This window comes from Neofelis nebulosa, chromosome 8, assembly GCF_028018385.1.
Source record: "Neofelis nebulosa isolate mNeoNeb1 chromosome 8, mNeoNeb1.pri, whole genome shotgun sequence".
Lineage (NCBI taxonomy): Eukaryota > Metazoa > Chordata > Mammalia > Carnivora > Felidae > Neofelis > Neofelis nebulosa.
This window is the reverse complement of record NC_080789.1, coordinates 29,854,259-29,876,975: the sequence shown is the minus strand read 5'-3', so window position 1 is coordinate 29,876,975 and position 22,717 is coordinate 29,854,259.

The following is a 22,717-nucleotide window of genomic DNA, read 5'->3' as shown; positions in this document are numbered from 1 at the left end:
TAGCAGACTCCGCTCCATCCGTGCAGAGCCAGAGGTGGGCTCCATCTCACAGACCATAAGATCATAACCTGAGCCGAAATCAAGAATCAGATGCTTAACTGAGTGAGCCACCCAGGTGCCCCTAAAATAGAACTGTTTTTAATAAAACTTTCTGGAAAACCTGTACTAAACTTCAGTTCATTCTCTTGTTTCTCAAAATACAGGAAAGCAGCTAATTGAAGGAAAACAACGTAAAACCATTTTAGGTTACAAAGGGAATAAATAAAATAAAATATGCATACACACACACACACACGCACACACACACACACACACACACACATATACACTCACACACACACATATCAAAGGTCCATACCAAAGCCTTAGTTCAACTGGCAGTGACTTCATTTTCAAGGCAGTAGCAGCTGGTTGGTAAACATATGTAAACATCATGTAGAATTTCTATTACACAGAGTCTATATCCCTTAACCCTTTTCATGTAGAAAGATGGCAAGCAGTATGGGGAAAACTAGCAATGGGCTTAGTATATTAGAGGGCTTATCTTAGTATATATCTTAGTAAGATTTTCTATAATGCGAATTTGAAAATGTACCTTGAAAATGTATTTTGGGGCTCCTGGGTGGCTCAGTCGGTTGACCTTCCAACTTCAGCTCAGGTCATGATCTTGTGGTTTGTGAGTTCGAGCCCCGTGTCAGGCTCTGCACTGACAGCTCGGAGCCTGGATCCTGCTTCAGATTCTGTCTCCCTCTCTCTCTGCCCCTCCTCACTCATACTCTGTCTCTCTCTCTCAAAAATAAAAATAAACATAACAAAATTAAAAAAAAAAAGAAAAGAAAATATATTTTGGTTTAGCCAAGAGCCATCTAATTGTAGTTTTACTCTAGAAAAAGGCATAGTCATGAGCCCTGACATACAGATTTGGATTCTACTTACTAAAGTGGAAAACTTGGAGTCACCCAAGTAGTAGATGTTTTGGCAAAGGAACCCCAAAGTAAAAATTCTCCAGTGAGTTTGCAAGTTTATACATAACACTATCAAATGAAAAAGTAGCTTTCCTGTTGATTTCAGCCATGAAGCACAAATTCATGACCAAACATTTAACAGCTATACTGACAATGCCAAAATAAAGGGAGGAGGGGGGAGGGAGAGGAAGGAAATAATCATTTATATGAATTGGAAATACAAAATGTTCCAAGCAAAAATGAGTTACATTTTGAAAGTATTTTCTCAATGTCAAAATGTTTTCTAATGGGCCAAAAAAAGATGGAAAACACTTTTTACTTAACAGATATAATTAGACTCAAATATTCCACCCATTAGCATTGTCTTTCCCCACAATGCTCTATTACTAATTATTCTCTACTGCTCATTGTGTCCAGATGACTACATGTATAATAACGTCAGCATAAGCATGTAACGACTATAATCATTGGTTTTCCCCTAAGAGATTTGTATGAAAAACAAAAAGCCCCTCAGAAGCTAGGTTTCAATGATTTCATGAAATGCTGATATAACCGCCATCCTAACCATTGGTTAGATCAGCCCTTTTGCTTCTTTGTTACAATTATATCAACTTGCACAAGATGATACCATGGAATTACCAGATGTGGAAGTATTTCCAGTATTATCAAAAAAAAAAAAAAGACTGGAATTTGGCCAGTAGTATTAAGTGCATTTCATTGAATAAAAGTTTTAAGAAAAATTGATAGTACATTCTATGTGTCAACAACACAGAATTATTCACATTTTCCTGAGGAAGCCATACTCACTTATGCATTCATACATCCATCGAATGGGATCTTTTTCTTTACCATAAATTTTTTCTTTCCCTTTATATTCCTAAGGAACTCCTAACAATTTTTGTGTTAAATATTCCCTATATGCAACAAAACATGCTCTTATGATAATTTATGTAGGCCTCTTTTGTAGTGCTCATTTTGCTGTATTCTGTTTCTTTTTACACATTTGTATTATTAGAGTATAAACAGCTAAAAGTCATATAATCTGCCTTATTTGCCTTTGTATCCCCTATTCCTAGGATTTTGCTAGCATAGTAGTGGTCAAAATATTGACAAATATTAAATGTAGTAACAATAATTTACACAATGCTTAGAATTTCAGAAAGCTAATTTTCTCATGTATTATATCATTTAATCTTTTAGCAACCCAGTGAGATAGCTCTATGTTAACCAGATATGTGATTAACTAGAATACTGTAGTATTATTGCTTAAAGTTAAATAGCATAACAGTAATTTCTAAACTTGGAAACTGATCAAACCCACCAGAAGACATTTCTTACAAATTAAAATCTGTATTTGTTTGTTTGTTTGTTTTGCTCTTACAAAGAAAACTCAATGGCCATTCTATGATATATAACTATATCCATATTTATATCTTTATCTTTACATATATATCTGTACATACTTTTCTCAATATATTTAGAGGTTATATTACCATAGGTGGATTGCTGCTTCCAAAGATACACACATTTAAAATTTTGATAGATGTTGCAAATGGCTTCCAAAATTTTGTATTGATTTACATTTACACCAAGGAAAATTGGGAATTACTGATTCATTATGTGTTTGCCTACATAGGTAATATCCAACTTTAATCTTGGACCATTTGGATTGGCATCTTGTTGCTGCTATATTTGAGTTTCTTTAATAATGAGTGAGGTTGAGCATCTCTTCATGTATTTATTGGCCATTTGTGTATGTGCACATGTGTGTGCCATCTGTTCATATTCTTGATCCATTTTTTTCTTATTGTTAGTCTTTTGTATATCTTTTGTAACAGCTCTAGTATAATAAGGAAATTAGTCCTTTTACATGACTTCCAAATATTACTGTTATCTTGGGAGAGTAGTTCAAACATACAGAGCATAGGCACCTCCCCTCTTCCCTCTAGCCTTGACCTGTTGAATGTTTAGAAATGAGATCTAGGAGTCTTAAAATTTTGGAAAACATCCCTCTGGTCATTATACTGTAGCTGACCTATGGGTAATGTTTGAAAACTCCTAGCTTATATAGCAGGCATGAAATAGTTAATTACAAAAACCTGTGTTGCTAGAGAAGCTATTTTTAATAGTAACATGCAAGGAAGAATCATGGAAACCATGACTCTACCCAACTGGGAATCCTTTTCTCAAGGGTGTTAATCTGGAAGTCATTTTTCCTGACAAAAGGATCATGGCTATAAAAACTCCTCTTGACATCATAACACGGTGGAAATATAGAAACTTTCCAAGAAACAGAGCTATAAATCTATTTCTGGGGTGTCTCAGAAAGGATATTTTGGAGAGCATTTGGAAGAAGCAAGTATTCTGTGCAATGACATGGACCAAATGGAGATGCAAAGGCTGAGAATTATTAGTAAATGAAAATAAGACCTGATCAGCAATAGCTGATGATAAAAGGGGCATCATTATCCCGGATAAGAGATACTGCTGAGAGCTATGCTAATTCTTTCATGATGAAGGATTGGTTATCATATTATATAGTTTTATACCTGTCATATATATATATATTAATAGCAGCTAACATTTTAAGCATTTTTTCTAAATATTTTATGTATACTGTCTGACTTAGTACCTATTAAATAGCCACTCTCATCCCTTTTTGACAGAAAATAGTGGAGTTTTAAAGGGGTTGAATAGTTTGAGGTTGTTCGGATGGTAGGTGGCAGAGGTAGACTGAACAGTACAGATCAAGAGCCCACACTCAAAACTGCCACAGTTCACTTCATAAATTTTACAGTCTGTTTTTCATTAAGTAATGTGATTGACATGAAATTACCATTCCACAGAGTGGGTCTAGATCCTAGGAAATACCCCGTTTTTCCTCTTCCCATATTTTCACATTAGCCCATAAACAAGAAAATTTCGAGAAAATATAGGAAAGCAGCTTCTTTTTCTGTTTTCTTACTTGCTCCTCTCCCTAGAGGTAGTGACTTGTTCAAGTTTCTTATCTTTGTTAAAAAACTCACTCCTATGCAGCATCCTCCTAACTTTTTTTTTCTCTCTCGATACTGTTTACTCTCTCCCAGACTAGGTGAGGGCTTATATTGTTTCTATTCTCCATAATGTAAAGGAAAGGACTGGTCTTCAATCTGGGAGACCCAAGGAGATTTCAGCTCACACTTTTCCATGTTTTCCATCTGGACCTAAAGCTGACATTGTAAGTGTACCCCTCTGACACTTCTGTGGTTTTGCAGTTGACTGGACTTGGTGGTAGGTCATACGGAATGATTACTGCTTCCCATTATAAGATATTATTCATCCCATAAGAAGAGGGGTAGACTTAATTTAGTTGTAGTGGCTCCTTCTCACTGGTCAGAAATTGGATTTACAGGCACTTCCTTGTCGAATCTTGGCTATTGGGCGGCAGGGGTACAGCTTTTAGTGTGACCTCAGCCACAAGTTCAAGGTTGTGTTTAGCAAGAAAATTTATTCCATGGGTTAAGAACGCTTTATCCAGAAAAAAAAAAAAAGAAACAGAGAGAGAAAAAAGGAAGGAAGGAAGGAAGGAAGGAAGGAAGGAAGGAAGGAAGGAAGAGAGGAAGGAGAAAGAAGAGGAAAGAGAAAGAAAGAAAGAAAGAAAGAAAGAAAGAAAGAAAGAAAGAAAGAAAGAAAGAAAGAAAGAAAGAAAGAAGAAAGAAGAGAAGAGAAAAGAAAAGAAAAAAGAAAAGAAAAAAGAAAAGAAAAGAAAAAAGAAAAAGCAAGCCAGCTTTATCCAGGACCTTGAATAGGAGAGATCTGCTTTGACGCTGAGAGATTTCTTTTCTCACCTTAGAAATCTCTTCTTAGGAAGTTTAGTGTAGAACTGGCTTTATTTTTCCCAAGGACTTACTACAGCCAGCCCTGGCCATGAAAGCTAGAGACAAATAATGAACAGGTTTTGCTTTGATGTCCAGTCTTCTAGGTTTTTTTGTTTTTTGTTTTTTTCCTGTTATCCTTCCTGCCACCTGTTTGTAAGCCAAGGTGAAGATAACTGTTATACTACAGAGGTTAGACTTTGGAATGACAAGAGTAGTGAAGGTTATGCAAGCTTAAGAAAATTAACTGGTGAGGAAGAGAAATGTTTTCAGGAGAAAACATATAGCAAAGGTCTTATTGGTCTCTGAAGGCATAGGCTTCTTGAGTGCCAACATCAGACTAGACCAAAGAAATGTGTGGGAATTCAGGTGAGAGGACCTGCTTAGATAATTACTCCTTAGTGCAGTTATGAGGGAGGCTGTATGGTAATAGCCAATATATACAGTACTAAAAATCTAAAATTACCTTGTGATCTTAATGGGGATACAGGTAGAAGATACAGCAGTCAGAAAATTTAAGGTATTTAGCTTTTTTTTTTTTAATTTCTGTTATTGTGGAGTGTTTGCCTTTTAGATGAAGTTCAGGGTCAGTTCAATTTGGAGGGCTAGAAATGGAAGACTTAAAGGTATATACGAAAGTGATGTTTCACATGTGTGGGGAGACAGTCATAAAAGAAAGAAATGCCCCCAAAGTCCTAGAGACTAGGGGTACCACCATTACAAATGTCTACATAGTTCACAGAGATAAGAGAGGGTCAAATGTTACAGAAGCACAGGTCAATACCTAGATGGCTTTCTGTCCTTAATGTGGTGCACAGTGTCACAAAATATTCCCAAAAATGCTCCTAGTTACAGATTATAGATTACAAACTATGGCTGAAATAAAGGTTTTCTCTTTAATGCTTTCTTGCTTTCTTTGTCTGTCTACACCCTGGCTTTGTCTTGCATCAGAAATATGTATCTGGATTCTGGTATGTGTCTAGACTATATATGGGTTCTGAAGATGATTTTGCCATGGGCTAGCCTGCAAAACCTAGATGATTGCTTATGCATTCTAAATTTTGTGTGAGGCATACTGGTGCTGTCATGTACCTTCTTTGCCACTTTGGCATCTTTAGGAAAAGTGATCCTTATGAAAGAGCCAAGATTTTAATTGTTCAACTTCGAAGCTCCGAAGGTTCTACTTCCCATTTCTGGGTGTAGGGGAGGGGAAAGAGCTCCTACCATAACACTGATAAAAGGAATACTGATTCTATTATAGTGTCCAAAATAAAACTTTTGAATAATAATGTGCTTTTATGTTCATTTAGTTCCTTTTTGTATATTTTTCAAAAGAGTGGCACTCAGTGTTGGGAGGACTGGTGAGTCACTCTCAATTAACACTTTTACTGTCATTTAAAAGTCACCATTAAAGAACCCATCAAGATCCAGATGCAAAATGCCACAAATTGTATGATTCCATTTATATAAATTGTTCAGAAAGAGCAAATCTGCTAAGATAGAAGGCAGATTAGTGGTTGTCTTGGCCTGAGGGTGAGAATGGGTGTGACTGCAAATGGGCACAAGGTTTCTTTTTGGAATCATGGAAATGTTCAAAAATTAGATCGTGGTGATGGTTACACAATGCTCACAATTCACTACAAATTGTTGAACAGTACACTGAAAATGAGTGAATTATGTAGTATGCAAATAAAGCTACTTTAAAAAATAATAAAAACAAACAAAACCCCAGAATTAATTAAGGAGTACCATAAACGAATATCTGAGTCAGGGGGATCCCAAATAAAAACTGTTGGTAAAATACTGGTTTCTAAAGGGGGCAGACCAGATAAGCAGTATTTCTTTTGTCAAGATTTTTCTTGAATGAGTGTTGTACATGTTACTCCAGCATGCATTGTACAAGAGTCTAAAACGAGGAAGTGTAGGTTTTACCTTGTGTCCCATAGCAAAGGCAAAACAGAGATCACTCAGGGCCATGTAATTACCTCTTGATAAACAGTACAGGACCTTTTCAGTTGGATTTTATGACAGAGAATTTTGAACATATATGCTATGTTTAATTTTCTTAACGACAACATATATTATTTGTTTACTAAAAAAAATAATCATTTTCCTAAGGCTTCTTACTGGATACCAGAGTTATCATTGCAGGTAAAATTCTGTAAGCCCTTCAGGAAAATCAGTCGTGAAAGCACTGTGCTCCACACGTTGTTTTCCATGGGCAGCATAAAACCTTTTTTTCAATGAAGTAGTCTACATGAAGATAGGTAACCATTATCCACCAAAATATATAGAACAATTTGATCTGGAGTTTAAAAAAAATTTTTTTAATGTTTATTCATTTTTTTTTAAATTTTTTTAACGTTTATTTTTGAGACAGAGAGAGACAGAGCATGAACGGGGGAGGGTCAGAGAGAGAGGGAGACACAGAATCTGAAACAGGCTCCAGGCTCTGAGCTGTCAGCACAGAGCCCGACGCGGGGCTCGAACTCACGGACCGCGAGATCATGACCTGAGCCAAAGTCGGACGCTCAACCAACTGAGCCACCCAGGCGCCCCACATTTATTCATTTTTGAAAGAGTGTGAGCGGGGGAGAGGCAGAGAGAGAAGGAGACACAGCATCTGAAGCAGGCTCCAGGGTCTGAGCTGTCAGCACAGAGCCCAATGCGGGGCTTGAACCCACAAACCGTGAGATCATGACCTGAGCCGAAGCTGGGCGCTTAACCAACTGTGATCTGGAGTTTTAAAGTACAATTGAATAAAAAGAAAAAAGAATAACTGGTAATTTTATGAGTAGGAAAAAAAATCTGAGTTAATGAAGTTTGCTTCTATACTTTGTAATGATTTTAACTGCATTGAACTCACAGGAAGTAGGCTTTTGTCTGCATTCTACAGATGGCAAGGCAACAGTAGTATCAGTCTGTGGAATTTAAAAACATGGGTCAGACCTTGGTTTATTAAAAGACTTAAGTAAGTTTCATTTTTTACAGTTATATTAAGGATAAAACAAAATGAAAACCCACATGGGTACTTTGATTAGTCAAATCCTTGTCACTGTGTTTAAATGCAGGTTGCATGGGTCAGGCAGAAATCTCAATAAGGTAGTTATGCAGGACACCTGGGTGGCTCAGTCGGTTGAGCATTCGACTTTGGCTCAGGTCATGATCCCGTGGTTTGTGAGTTCAAGCCCCGGGTTAGGCTCTGTGCTGACAGCTCAGAACCTGGAGCCTGCTTCCGATTCTGCCTCATTCTCTTTGATCCTCCCCTGCTTGTGCTCTGTCTCTCTCTGTCTCTCAAAAATAAATAAATGTAAAAAAATTTTTTTTAAATAAGGTAGTTATGCAATCAAGGAAATGTTTTGGTTCACACACCTGAATTGTTTCCAAGGGTAGGAATACAGTGGCAACCTGTGCCACGTGGCAGGGACTTTCAGAGAACTGTTAGGAAAGGAGTGGATGGAATGAACCCTGCAAAAGCTGAAGACTGTCTACTGACTGCAGAGCTGCGACCTGACAGAAAAGACCTGGAGTGTGGACAGATTCTAGAATGGTATAGTCATCTAGGAATATAAAATTTGCTTCCTTTAGGAATTCATCATTAATTATTATCACTTCTGTTGTTATTTTACAATGTCATAAATGATGTCACTGTTTTCAGCTCCGTATATGAGGAACTGGGGTGCCTATCTTTCAGTTCCCTCAAAATATTCTCCCCAAATGTGTGTGTTGTGCATGTGTATGTTTGTGTTTTGTGAATGGTCTAATTTCTGCATGTTTGTTTTTAATATATAGAATAGCAAATTTAGTGATAGGAAAGGGCAATTTTAAAGGAGATTCCAAATTATTTCTTTATCACTATTTTTAACGTTTGAGTAACTTAAAACTTCACTTAAAAATATGAACACTATTGTTTTCCTCATAGCACATGTGAAACATTTAGAAATCCTCTATGAAAAAGTGCTCACTAATCGTTATGTGTGATACAACTATATCTGGTAAGATATATTGTATGAAGAATCTTGGCTAGTGTTTCTCTAGCACCAAAATGTTCTTTTTGGTGTTCTTAAGTATCAATCAATTTTCTCAAACTTACTTGATGGATGCCAGAGCACCCTTTCAAACCATAGATGAGAACTCAGGCTTCATTCTTCAGTATTTGGGGAAATTTTGAGGTTCAGTACTCCAAGCCTACATTCAAAACCTATTTGCTCACTTGAATAATCACCTTTGCCTGGTTACTACATCAAATAATTATTTGGATTATGTACTTGCCTTACATTTCCACTTTCATCTGTGGGCAGTGTATTATGTATTTTCCTTGGCTTTATCCTCTGGAGTTGGAGAATTCTAAGCCAGTCAGAGTGCCTAGTCTAGCTTCCAGAACCTCACATGAATTCAGAACTTTGAGCATTAGGTTTCTTATGAGGGAGCTGTTTGAAGAGACAGCACAGCTATAGGGCAAAACAGCAGGGGAAATAATCAGCCTAGAAGTGTATCTATTAATACACTAGAAGTAATTCACTGAAACAGAACATTAACCAGGAGATCTGATCTTCCCACAGACCCTGATAAAATACTATGGGTTTACAAGGCAGTATTTTGTGAATACCACTTTAGTTGACATATTCCAGTCTACCATTAATGTTTCCTGTTGCAAAAGGGAAGTACAGCGAAGTGAGCAAATACAACTTTGGCCATATTTGGAAGTCCTGTAAAAAATACCATCAGATCTTTGTCTATAGCAGTGAACATACCAAGTGGTTATTAATGAGCAGGCTACTGGATTCATTCTAGAAGGACATCAGACAATGGAGAGATTATCAGAATTAAACCTCAAGATGAGAGAACAGTATGCAAATATGGCCACATTGGAGCAGGAAGAAGGGGAAAAGCTAAGTTTTTGAATGGGATGGATCAGTTACTGAATATCATTTTAGCAAAAATAGACTTCATATTTGACTCTAAAATCTGAGACTGAATTTCCAATTCAGCTATTAAATGTTGACTGTTTCCCACCACTACCATTACCATGCAGAACCCCTCACCTGCAGTTGTAGAAACTTAACATAAACCAGAAGCAGTGGGTCATTTGTTGTTTCCTGAATTAATCCATATTCTCTCTTTTCACTCTCTTTTCCTTTGATGATGGCTCACATGACAGCCTTGCTCTGTGTCCAATTCTGCATCTGGACTTGGCTTTGCTTTCACTTAAAACCTTCAGGTCTAGAGCCTTGGCTTCTAGATTTGTTTCTTGGACATGGTGCTTGCTTGGATCTGACATTATTTTTGTCTGTGGGGTTTGGTCAGGAAAGATGCAGTGCTATTCTTAGTCTTCTCTTTTTTATAACAAGTGTAGGCAACTCTTCCCTACAGTGTCCTTCATATTAGGAAGTAAAATCAGTCATGTATCTAAGTCTGAAGGTGAGCCTCTGGAATCAAGGAGTTCATAGAGTATGAAATGGAGTAAGGAAGAAAGTTGCCCGGGAGATGGGATAGTAGTCTTAGCATGTATAGATGTCTAAACTATGCTGGGAATTTTATACCAAAAAAAAAAAAAATCCTTGGTTCCCTATATATTTGCATTTTCAGTTCCTAATTAGCAATCTGCCTCTCATAGGAGCATTCATCCTTCTTGTATGTTTGACGTAAACTAATTTTGAAATGTATAAACATTCACTCTCAGGAAGTTTTGAGTGGTAATAAATAGATCCCCTTTTATTTGCTTAAAGCAAACAAAATCTTCATATTTATTATGATGAGTAGCATTCTTCAAGGCTATATAACATAGTGGATTCAGAATGTCTAAATTTGGAATCAGAAGCTGAAAAGATCAAAATTATTTTGAAAGGAAAAGAAAAAGACTAGGAAGGTTGAGGCATGCACCAGAGATGAGGAGGTCTAGAGGGTGACTGCAGCTGAAAAAAGAGGTTTGGAAAAACTGTATGTTAGTGAATTTTTCCAAGTAAAATGTATGCTGTGTATATTTCTTCTCTGTCTTTTCTTTGAAATCTTTAATAAGATTTCTTTGATTCTCCACAATAAATGAAAATCACTGGTTTTGCTTCAAGGATTCTCATGGAGTGAAAATATTCTACTAGTAGTCAATTCAAGATATGGATTTGGATCCTTAAGAGTTAGTCAGATTTCAGCAAGAGGATAGTAGTTGATGTCAGTGATAAATGGTGGTACTTAGAGCACAGAGAAGAGGAAGAGAGGTGAAGAAAGTTCTCCTAGTAGAGACCTGCACACACTTAGCAATAAAAAGGATCCTTTCTAATTATATATTTAAATCTAACTATTTTGGTTCCAATGTATAAGTTAAACAGTACCCAGGAGTTTTTCTTTGTTCCATTTTTAGCTCCACACATACCAAAAGTATTTACATAATAAACAGAAATCACTGCCTACTGTGATATTGTGCTATAATAAGAAATAATGTGTTTGGTCTTTGTCCCTGGATGTTAGCACAGAATTTCTAAGACCCTTGGAATCTTTGGAGTGCTACGAGTGTCCCTTTGAATGCTAATGAGATAACCAGTGGCTGGGGTCCCAAGACAGCTTCAGAATTGGGGCTGGCCAGAAAAATAAAGGCATGATTAGAGGGTTGGAACTTTCAGCCCCACCTGCCAACTCTTGCAGGAGGGAAAGGGACTGGAGATTGACATATTTACCAATTGCCAATGTTTTTAATTCTGCAAGTGATTTAATCCTAAATAATGAAGGCTCCATAGCAACCCTAAATATGGGGTTTTGAGAACTTCCATGTTGGCGAATGTATCCGTGTGCTGGGAAAGTGTTGTACCCCAATTCTATGGGGACAGAAACTACTATACTCAGGACCCTTCCAGACCTCATCCAATGTATCTCTTCAGCTGGATGTTAATTTATATCCTTTGTAATATCTTTTATTGTAAACAAGTAAATGTCACTAAATATTTTCTTGAGTTCTGTGAGGCATTATAGCAAATTACCAAAATTGAGGAGGGGATTGCGAAGACTCCTAATTTATAACCCACTGGTCAGAAGTATAGGTGACAGCCTGGGGTGTGTAACAGGCATCTGAAGTGTGGGAAGTCTTGTGGGATTGAGCCCTTAACCTGTCGGGTCTGCACCAACTCTGGGTGATGTCAGAATTGAATTGTAGAACATCCAGTTGGTATTCAGAGAATTGGAGAACTGGTGTGTGGGGAAAAAAACCCCACACATATGGTGATAGAAGTGTTGTGAGCACATTAATGGTTTTCATTTACCTTTCAATAGGCTTTCAGTCATTTCAGGCAGGTATCTATACTTCTCTAAATTCTCTAATAATACTCCTTTTGGCATGTTGTGGTACTCTTAGGAGTAGGTACTTGTCTTCTTGGTGTTTGGCCAGGCAAGAAACAATTTAAAGCAGCAATTAAGAGTGTATTAAATATTCTACCAGTTTACTTTGAAAGTCCTTAAATGAGGCACACCAAGGTGTGTGTGTATGTGTGTGTGTGTGTGTGTGTATGCGCACGCACACGTGTGTGTGTGAAAAAGAGAATGTAGTGGATGAATGTGTAGGTATGTATTTGGAATTTAACCTCTTAATATATAACATGCATGTAATATATATGAGATGTATATAATAGTGTAGACAACATTATAATTTAATAGACTTCATGCCAAGCTATGGCTAAGTTTATGAAGTAATACACTCTGGGGACATGTCAGGCAACACAGTGTAGTTTAAAAATGGAACTGTGGGAAGGGTCCACATTTGTGATACATTGAGCTCTTCTGTCTACGGTATAGATGCTATTTCACAATGACAAATACAGCTGTGTGTGTGTGTGTGTGTGTGTGTGTGTGTGTGTGGCCTAGGCAATACAAGTGAAGTCTGGCCAAGATGTAGAGTTATTTAAGGATTAACAGAATAATTTGCTGACCTCGCTATACTGTAAGATGGAAGTGTAATTGTTGGGGGCAAGTTCCTAGAGCTGGACTGTTTGGGTTTAAACCCAGGCTCTTCTACCTACTACCTGAGTGGAGACTGGCCTTGGGAAAGTTACTCGACTTGCTCTTCTTTAGTTTCTGAATAGGTAAAATGAAGAGAATGCCTTAGTGTGCCTCATAGAGTTTTCTGAGAAGCTTACTTGAGTCAACATCTGTAAGAGCACTTAGCATGGTAACATCATAAATGCACAATAAATATTATCTATTATTATCTGTACTCCAGAGAAGCTAGATCTGAAAGTACAAGCTATTGCTCTGAGACTCTGCTTTGGGAACTATCTCAGCTCTGTCTTCTTCAGTGCCAGCAATGGCAGAAGTAAGCCTCAGATATGAAGCTGTAACATGCATCACTCAGCCTAACCCTGAGGTCACTGTAATCCTGCCTTGTAGAACAAGTATGGCATCACAGAGCTAAGGCAAGTGGGTGTGGCATGGGATATACATAATGCATAGGGCTATAGACAAAGTCTGTTTCATTTTGTTCACCCAAATTCATGAACATACTTCGGGGTGGCTCTAGGTTTCTTCCTATAGCAAAAGGCTGTTTATTTCTTTTCCTATCAAAAAAAAAAGAACAGGGGTACCTGGATGGCTCAGTCGGTTAAGCATCCAACTTCAGCTCAGGTCATGATCTTGCGGTTTGTGGGTTCGAGCTCCGCATCAGGCTCTGTGCTGACAGCTCAGAGCCTGGAGCCTGCTTCACATTCTGTGTCTCCTCCTCTCTCTGCCCCTTCTATGCTCATGCTCTGTCTCTCAATAACAAATAAATGTTAAAAAATTTTTTTTAAAAAAAGCAGAAATGACTATTATGGTCTAAGTTTAGCTGGCTAAGTGTATCATGAGCTATAATAAATACCCCAAACTGCCAGGATCATAGTGATCATAGAATTTGATCCATTTGCTGTGCGTATGTGAAGACTGAGGTGATAAGAGATCGACCTGTCCTTTCACCCCTATTGCTAGTTAAGTGGCAGAAAGTGAGAACTAGATTTCCTGGCTACTTGGTTCATTGGGTTTCAGGTACCCCAGGAACAGAGCTAGTTTGTTCTCAGGTATTTACAATCTAATTGAATAGAGTGTTAAGGATGTATTTTTTATAAGGTAAAATCCCAATTCATACAAATGTATATCAAAGATTATATTGAACTTATTAGTGAGGGAAACCATTACAGTGTAAAAAAACTGGTTCAACAGAGAATTAAAGAATGTCACATATTACAATCAAGAATGATGAAAAATGTGCTATTTGACAGAAAATAGGCATCTTTACTTGGGGTGTAGTCAGTTACAGCTTCAAAAGACAACACTTACTGCATTTATATGGATGGGAACCATTTACATCATCATTACGTCTCTGTAAGTTAACTTCTATCTCAACAATGAAGAAGATTTTCTATCAGACAATGAAAGATGCAGGTCCTCATTGAGTGAGATAGCCCCCAAGGCTTTTCTAGAAAATGTCCAACTTCCAACGAAAGGACATTATTATGGGTTGAATTAGGCTCCTCTCCCACCATTCGTATGTCGAATTCCTAACGCCAGTACCTCAGAATGTGACCTTATTTGGAGATGGGGTCTTTACATGAGTAATTAAGTGAAAACAAGGGCATTAGGTTGGTTCCCCACCCAATATGACTGGTGTTCTCATAATTTGGACACAAACACAAATAGAGGGAAGACTATGTGAAGACAAAGAGAAGACAGCCCAGCGTCTGACTTTTGATTTCAGCTCAGGTCATGATCTCATGGTTCGAGAGTTCCAGTGCCGTGTCAGGCTCTCCTCTGGCAGAGCAGAACCTGCTTGGGATTCTGTCTGCCTCTCCCTTTGCCCCTCCCTGCCTTCTTTCCCTCAATCTCTCTCTCTCTCTGTCTCTCTCTCTTTCTCTTTCAAAATAAATAAATACTTTTTTTAAGAGTATGCAAAGCTTTACTCTCTCAAATTTTAGTACCCAGAACTGTGAGACACTGAAGTTTTGTGTGTGCTGTTGTTGTTTAAGCCATTCAATTTTTGGTACTTTGTTGTTTATGACAGTCCTAGCAAATGAATACAGACACTGAGTAATCCTTGTTATTTCAAAGTGCTATGCAAGAAATAATTATACATAATAATATAAGGCTAAGAGTGACAGTGGTAAATGCTAGAAAACATACACAAAGGGCTATTTGCTTATATATATATATATATATACATATATATATATATGTATATATATATATATAGCTATAATAGTACATACAATATTACTGTGAATATTGCTGAAAATGATCCAAAACAATTACTATTGTCTATTTCTAATTTACTTTGATAATATTTTTTATCTAATAATTGATGAGCATTATTCTACAGACTATCATATATTTCATTTACTGATACCCACATCTCTGAGAGGTAGGAGAGATTTATCCAGATTTTTCCAAAAGGGAGTCTGAAGCTCAGGAAAATTAAATGGCTTTGGTAAATGAAGAAATTTAGCACATGATAAAACCAAATTGTAACTTTAATATTGCAACTTTAATTTCATGCCTAGCCTTATGTTGAAATCAGCACAAGCAATATAGACAACATGGTGGGAGCAGGCTCCAGAGCAAGTCAAGAGATGGACCAGGTTGATATGTTGCATTGACTATCTATTGTGCTAGATGCTTAAAAATATACTGGGGACAATGTCAAAGAAGACAGCAACTGCAATTCAAGGAAACATTGGGATTCAGAATGGATCTATAGGGTCTACTCCCACAGACCACAGTTGTAAATACTTAATTGTAATGAACAGGAAGTGTGGGGAAAGAACCATTCCAAACTTGGTTATTTTGAAGTTTCATTGTTATTACCACTGGTACATCCGAAATCAGGAATTTAGCTTTGTAAACATCTTGTAAATCTTAAACTTGTTTTTGTGGCTTGTTAGGAAAGTCAACTTCTTTTACATATTCTCTCACTTTCTTATTTTATGTTATTTTAGAGAATGCATGCCAGCGGGGGAGAGGGGGAGAGGGAGAGAGAGAGAATCCCAAGCAGGCTCCACACTCAGCGTGGAACCTGAAGTGAGGCTGGATCCCATGAGCCTGGGATCATGACCTGAGCCAAAATCAAGTGTCAGACACTGAACTGACTGAGCCACCCAGGCGCTGCTATTCTCCCACTTTCTTTCTTTTTTTTTTATATGAAATTTATTGTCAAATTGGTTTCCATAAAACACCCAGTGCTCATCCCAGCAGGTGCCCTCCTCAATACCCATCACCCACCCTCCCCTCCCTCCTATCCCCCATCAACCCTCAGTTTGTTCTCAGCTTTTAAGAGTCTCTTATGGTTTGGCTCCCTCCCTCTCTAACTTTTTTTCTTTTTTTCTTTTCCTTCCCCTCCCCCATGGTCTTCTGTTAAGTTTCTCAGGATCCACATAAGAGTGAAAATATATGGTATCTGTCTTTCTCCGTATGACTTATTTCACTTAGCATAACACTTTCCAGTTCCATCCACACTGCTACAAAAGGCCATATTTCATTCTTTCTCATTGTCATGTAGTATTTCATTGTGTATATAAACCGCAATTTCTTTATCCATTCATCAGTTGATGGACATTTAGGCTCTTTCAACAAAACTAAAAGGCAACCAACAGAATGGGAAAAGATATTTGCAAATGACATATCGGACAAAGGGCTAGTATCCAAAATCTATAAAGAACTCACCAAACTCCACACCTGAAAAACAAATAATCCAGTGAATAAATGGGCAGAAGACATAAATAGACACTTCTCTAAAGAAGCCATCCAGATGGCCAATAGGCACATGAAAAGATGCTCAATGTCGCTCCTCATCAGGGAAGTACAAATCAAAACCACACTCAGATACCACCTCACGCCAGTCAGAGTGGCTAAAATGAACAAATCAGGAGACGATAGATGCTGGAGAGGATATGGAGAAACGGGAACCCTCTTGCACTGTTGGTGGGAATGCAAACTGGTGCAGCCACTCTGGAAAAGAGTGTGGAGGTTCCTCAAAAAATTAAAAATAGATATACCCTATCTCCCATTTTCTTAATGGTACGAACTGAGTGAAATGTATGAAGGTCTGAAACTGTACCTTTTGTAAAAACCAGCCTCAATTTGCTTAATTCTATTTTCTCTCTGCTTTGCTTTAGCTCCTAGCCCTTTAAATTGTTCCATTCGTCCTTGCCCAGCTGCTTGTGATAGTGAATGCCAATTTTGGTCATTTGCATCAATAGGAATGCATTATATAATTTTTGGAGTTTGAGGAGAAGCCATAGGGAAATCAGAACAACTCTAAAGCGTCAGGGCAGGTCTTTGGAGATCAGGCAGAAATGCCAAGGCCAAGTGAAATTACGGGAACAACTTGTTAAACTATGATAACAACACAAAGGAAATGCTCTTAAGTGACCTCAAGGCAGAAGCCTTAGAGGGTTTACAAACCAGTGGCCTAGAAGGCATGACCCTGGGGAGGGTAGAGCTAAACTAGGTTCTTCGAATAGGACTCATGATTCTCTCTGCATACTTGAGGATGAATTCTGGTAGTGTAAAAATAGAGATAGTGTGAGGAAAACAAGTGGCCTCTGCAGATGCAAAGGGCTTAAAAAGTACCCAGCACAACTCAAAATTATAAGGTGGAGTAGACAGAAAATAAGATTTAGAGCCAAAACACTCAGATTAAAATCCCACATCTGCCTCTCGCTAGCTGTATTTCTAAAAGCCAGATTACAGCTCTGAGATACAGTTTTTGTCATTTTGATAAAATGGATATTTTATGCCAAGTAGTTTATGTAATGAGATCATAGGTTGTTTTAAGAATAAAATGAGACAATTTAAACAAAAGTAATTTGTTGAGTACTTTGCACATTTGGTTTTTATTATTAACCATAATCATTTGGATATGTGACATCAAGGTTTTTGGCAGTGTATGTTTTTAGGTGATAAATAAATTTAAATTTGTTATTAATAATAAAATCATTAATAAAACTAGCACTCTTTACCTTTCTTATTCCAAATGTAAAACAAAGAAACAACATAAAAACAGAATGATGTGTCCTAATTCACTGAATTTTCTGTTATGTTAGAATCTACTTCAATAAAAAAATGCATATACTCATTTCTTTTTTCTATTTGAGTATAATTGACACTGTATATACTCATTTCTGCCTTATACTGAGTTTAGTGATTAAAAATGAAGCTAATAATATATATTGAAAGCTAACAATGTTTGCACTGTTTTGGTACCTTACTGTTTATACATCTAATCCTGCTGGTCACCTATAACATATAACAGTTCTCATCCTTTTATTTCCAGTGTAGATGCTGAGACTGAGAAGGCTTAAATAACTGGCCCCAAAAGACCCAGACCTAAGATGTGAAGGATGTGATCTAAGTAAAATAAGAATGGGAAGGTTGAAAAAGAGCAAGATCAACAAAAATTAAAGAGGGCAATATCACATTTCCAAGAACTATGTCAGTGATCTCAGTGATCTTGAGGTCAAACTTGAATAATAGCCAGAAATGCATAATAACAAAAATATGCAATGAATTAAGAGATGACAGAATATAAATGACTATATTATTGAAATAACCAACAATTTATTATTGAACCGCATATTGTTGAGGGAGATACATCTACACAATGCATTGTTGCTAGAAGTCAAGGGAAAATTTGTATGTCCTCTAAAAAGTAGACAATACAAAGAGCATTTTCTCCCAGTTGTGTTAGTAACTAGACGAAGACAGTGATTCCCATAGTGGTAGCTATGAGGCAGCAGAGGGGTATTACCATGGAAGGTGTTATCCCATATTGGAATATCCTAAGGATATTCCACATAAGTGTCTTTTATTTCCTACTCCCTCTTCTCCCTCATTTCCCTCATCCTTTTCTTCCATCCCTTACACTTTAGAGGCTACGCTGGAAATGGTGACAAGCCCCCAATACTGCAGTACTGACTTACTGTGTCCAGGCACTGTCGGGGTCTTTCATATTATACAAATCAATGCCTCTGAAGCCATCTCTCACCCTAAACAAAGACCTCCCTCTCCTGTGTGACATAGAGTAACTCTCAGAAGCCAAGGTCAACAGTCAAACCTCTTTTTAATGAGAGACTGAATTCTTTATTACATACTGATCATCCTGATCAACCTTCATTTTAAATATTCTGATTGCTGGTCTCTCTGTATAGAAAGCTCTTCTTCTACTATTATTCTATTATCTTCTGTTATTGTCTTATACTCATCCTCAGGTTGTAACTCAAACCTCAGCTCTCAGTAAGGGCATTCTTTGCCTGCCAATGTATAAAGAAGATTCTCCCCATGGTATCTCATGTACATTGTCACTATTCATCATCAGTTTATTTCCTTCATACCAATTATTTGTCTCCTTATTTATTGTCAGAATTGTGACTAAAATGTAAGCACAGTAGGGGCAGAGATTTGTCTTTTGCTTTCTATTAGTCTCCTACAATTAGAATGGTATTAAGCGACCTATTGATATTCTGTATATTGTTATTAGGTAGGTACTTATTATAATGTAATGAAAAGCAGAGATCAAGGAGTTTCTTAAGTTTGAATCTCAGCTTCAGTGCTTTCTAGCTATATGGCCTACTTGAAATCTCTGTGCTTCCATTTCTTCATCCATAAAATGGGAATGACGGTGGTGACCATCCTACAGAGTAATTGCAAGATTTAGGTAAATTAATATAAAGTATTTTAAAGAGTCTCTAGTAAATAATTAGCATTGTAATGTATGAACGAAAAGAATGGTGTTTAGAAAAGTGTATATGCACGTGGAAAAGAACAAATTTGAACCCTTATACCATATATAAAAATTAACTAAAAATTGGTATATTTAGGGTTAAAGACCTAAATATGTGTGTGTGGGGGGGGGGTATGTATATATCGCCCATTGGACTAATACACTCATATTGCCCACTTAGGACACTTTGAGCATCAGCAGTAAGGATAATAACTAAAATTAATTAATTATAAATAAACTTTAAATCCATGAGTTATATTGATACTCAAAAAATAAGAAAGGAAGAAAGTATCAGTCACCTTTAGAAAATGCAAAGGAGGGGCGCCTGGGTGACTCAGTCATTTAAGGGTCTGACTTCAGCTCATGTCACGATCTCACACTCTGTGAGTTCAAACCCCACGTCGGGCTCTGTGCTACAGCTCAGAGCCTGGAGCCTGCTTCGGATTCTGTGTCTCCCTCTCTCTCTGCCCTCTGCTCATGCTCTATCTCTCTCACTCTCAAAAATGAATAAATGTTAAAAAAAAATTTAAAAAAAAGAAAATGCAAAGGAATCAACTGATTATTTTGGGAATTGGTGAACAAAGTGAAAAGGTTTCTGAAATGTCTCTAATGAGGATTTACTATAAAATAACAGAAGTAAAGGATAGCAAATGAGTTTTTTGATCTGATTTTAAATGTGCTTTCTCAACATGTGTCCCATAGGAATGTGATAAAAAAGAAAAAAAAAGTGAGACACTCCTGTAACCAGCATGTAGTTAATAGTGCTTAGTGCAGGAAACATCAGCTCATCTCGTCTTTTCCCCCTTTTTCCCCTCAAATTATTGTTTGGCTATAAAACACCCTTAAGAAATTAATTCGGATGAAATATGGCCTAGGGGAAATGTTCCTTGAGCAGCAGCCAAAGGATATGTGTTCTGATTCATTCATTTGTAGGTTGTGTGACTTTGGTCAAGTCACCACTTTTTTGAGCCTCAGTGATCTGCTGACAACATAGAGATCCTTCCTTTAGTTGTTTACTTTAGATCTCAGTGTTTACTTGTGAGAAGTTAAATCATATTTGTGAAAGCTCATCGCAGACCTGTATAGATGGCCTTCAAATGACAGCTCCTTTTTGCTTTTTAGCATTTATTAAAGTGTTTATTTAGGGTGGGCATAAGTCTCATTGTGTCTTTGCAAGATAGGAACACCACGAAATGAGGCATTTAAAGCCTACCATAGGACCCTAATCTTTTATTTTAGGAAATAACTTTTAGGAAATAACTTATCAGGAAGTTGCTATTTATCAATTAGGGCTGTGAATCTGAGGGAGAATCATAATGGAAGAACATGAACAACTCATTTTAATAGACTTGGGATACTTAAATTTGGTAGAATAGATCAGGGCTAGTCTCCATGTTTCTATCCATGTGAGTAGAAAACTGTTCTTCATAACATTTCTTAGCAGTTATTTTCAATTGGTCATCTCTGCCTAACACATCATTTGCAGGAGGTAAACAACTTATGAAATAGGGTAAAAAGGAAAAGCTTGTTAAATGCTATAGATGAGAACATTCATATGGAAATGTGAAAATTAATTGAATCACGCTTGGCAACTGCCGTACTAAAGTGAGCAAAAGCATCATGACCCATCTGTCATCATCCATAATGACTAATACCATGTTTCAGGTACTGTATATAAAGCAATTACCATGCAATTAGCTGTGTTCTCTTTCATTTAGAAGGTACCCTCCTGAGTTAAAGCAACTTTATTCCTAACATTATTGTCAAAGATCCATTAGAGTTTCTGATTAAAAAGTACCTCCAGGTTGAAACATGGTAGTTAAGGTTTCAGCTTGAGATAATTTTCTTTGAGTCTTTTAAACCTCAGCAATACAAATTATGTGGCTTTAAAATTATGTGTGAGTTCAAACACCTTTCAGAAGTCATTAATAACTTCCAAAATGAAAATAGCTTGTTTCTTAGCATAAAATTGGCAAACATACTGGACAGTTTTGTATAGTCTTAGAGCAGCAAGAACAGTTTTTGTCCTAATACAATAAGAATACACATCTTTAAAATCTTGATTTTAAATAAATAAAAGTGTTAAGTTCCCTCTTTTTCTCTGAAATACCTTTCCTTTGCCTTTTTAACCAACATCAGTGGCAAGCTTATCCTTGGCCTTGGATCAAAACAGTCGGCATCAGAGATGGATGCTATCAGACAGCAAGGATGAAGAGCTTCCCAGCTTGTGTTGGGAGTTGTTTATCATGTGTGGGTGGGGTTGCGCTGTGAGTAGGACCACCCCTTCCCCCTCCAATCCTCTCCTGTATCCTCTCTCTCAAGTGTTCAGGTCTTTTTTTTTTAATGTTTATTATTTATTGAAAGAGAGAGAGAGAGAGAGCAGGGGAGGGGCAGAGAGAAAGGGAGACACAGAATCCAAAGCAGGCTCCAGGCTCTGAGCTGTCAGCACAGAGCCTGACATGGAACTCAAACTCACAAACCTGAGATCGTGACCCAAGCTGAAGTTGGATGCTTAACCGACTGAACCACCACAGGTGACCCATCAAGTGTTTTTTGATGAAGCTGTTTTGGGTTTTTTTGTTTACTTTTGCTTGTTTAGTTTTGCATTTTTTACTCCTATCCCCTAGAAGGGGATAAACAGCTTACTATGTAAGACTTTTTCTCATACCTGGACTTTTTTGAAGATGAAAAGCCTCACCCAAACCAATGTCCAACTGTTAGTATCATGTAAAAAGCAATTGCTTTAAAATTTTACATATTTGAATCATTACGTTAAGATTTTAAAACATTTTAAATTTTAAGTAGAAAGTTTCTTTAGTTGTTTTTCATCAAGTAACAAACTGCTACTTGACTCAGAGGCAAACTTGTGTTTACCATGGTGATGATACCTTCTTCCAAAGGTTTTCACTTGCATTTTCATGTACATTTTCAAAGTATCTGCATCACTAAGAGTTTACAGGTCCCTTATATTTAAACTTTGTAGGCTTCCTGGTTGGAAGATTCAGAGACAAAGGTACAAGAAACATACGTCTAGAAGCAAACCTATATTTTAAAATATACTATCTCTAGCTATAAAAGGTCCAAATTTTTAACTTGAAGTGAACCACAACATTGGTAAAAATCCTAACATTATATGCATATATTTATATTCAAGAATTTAATGTTCAGTATAT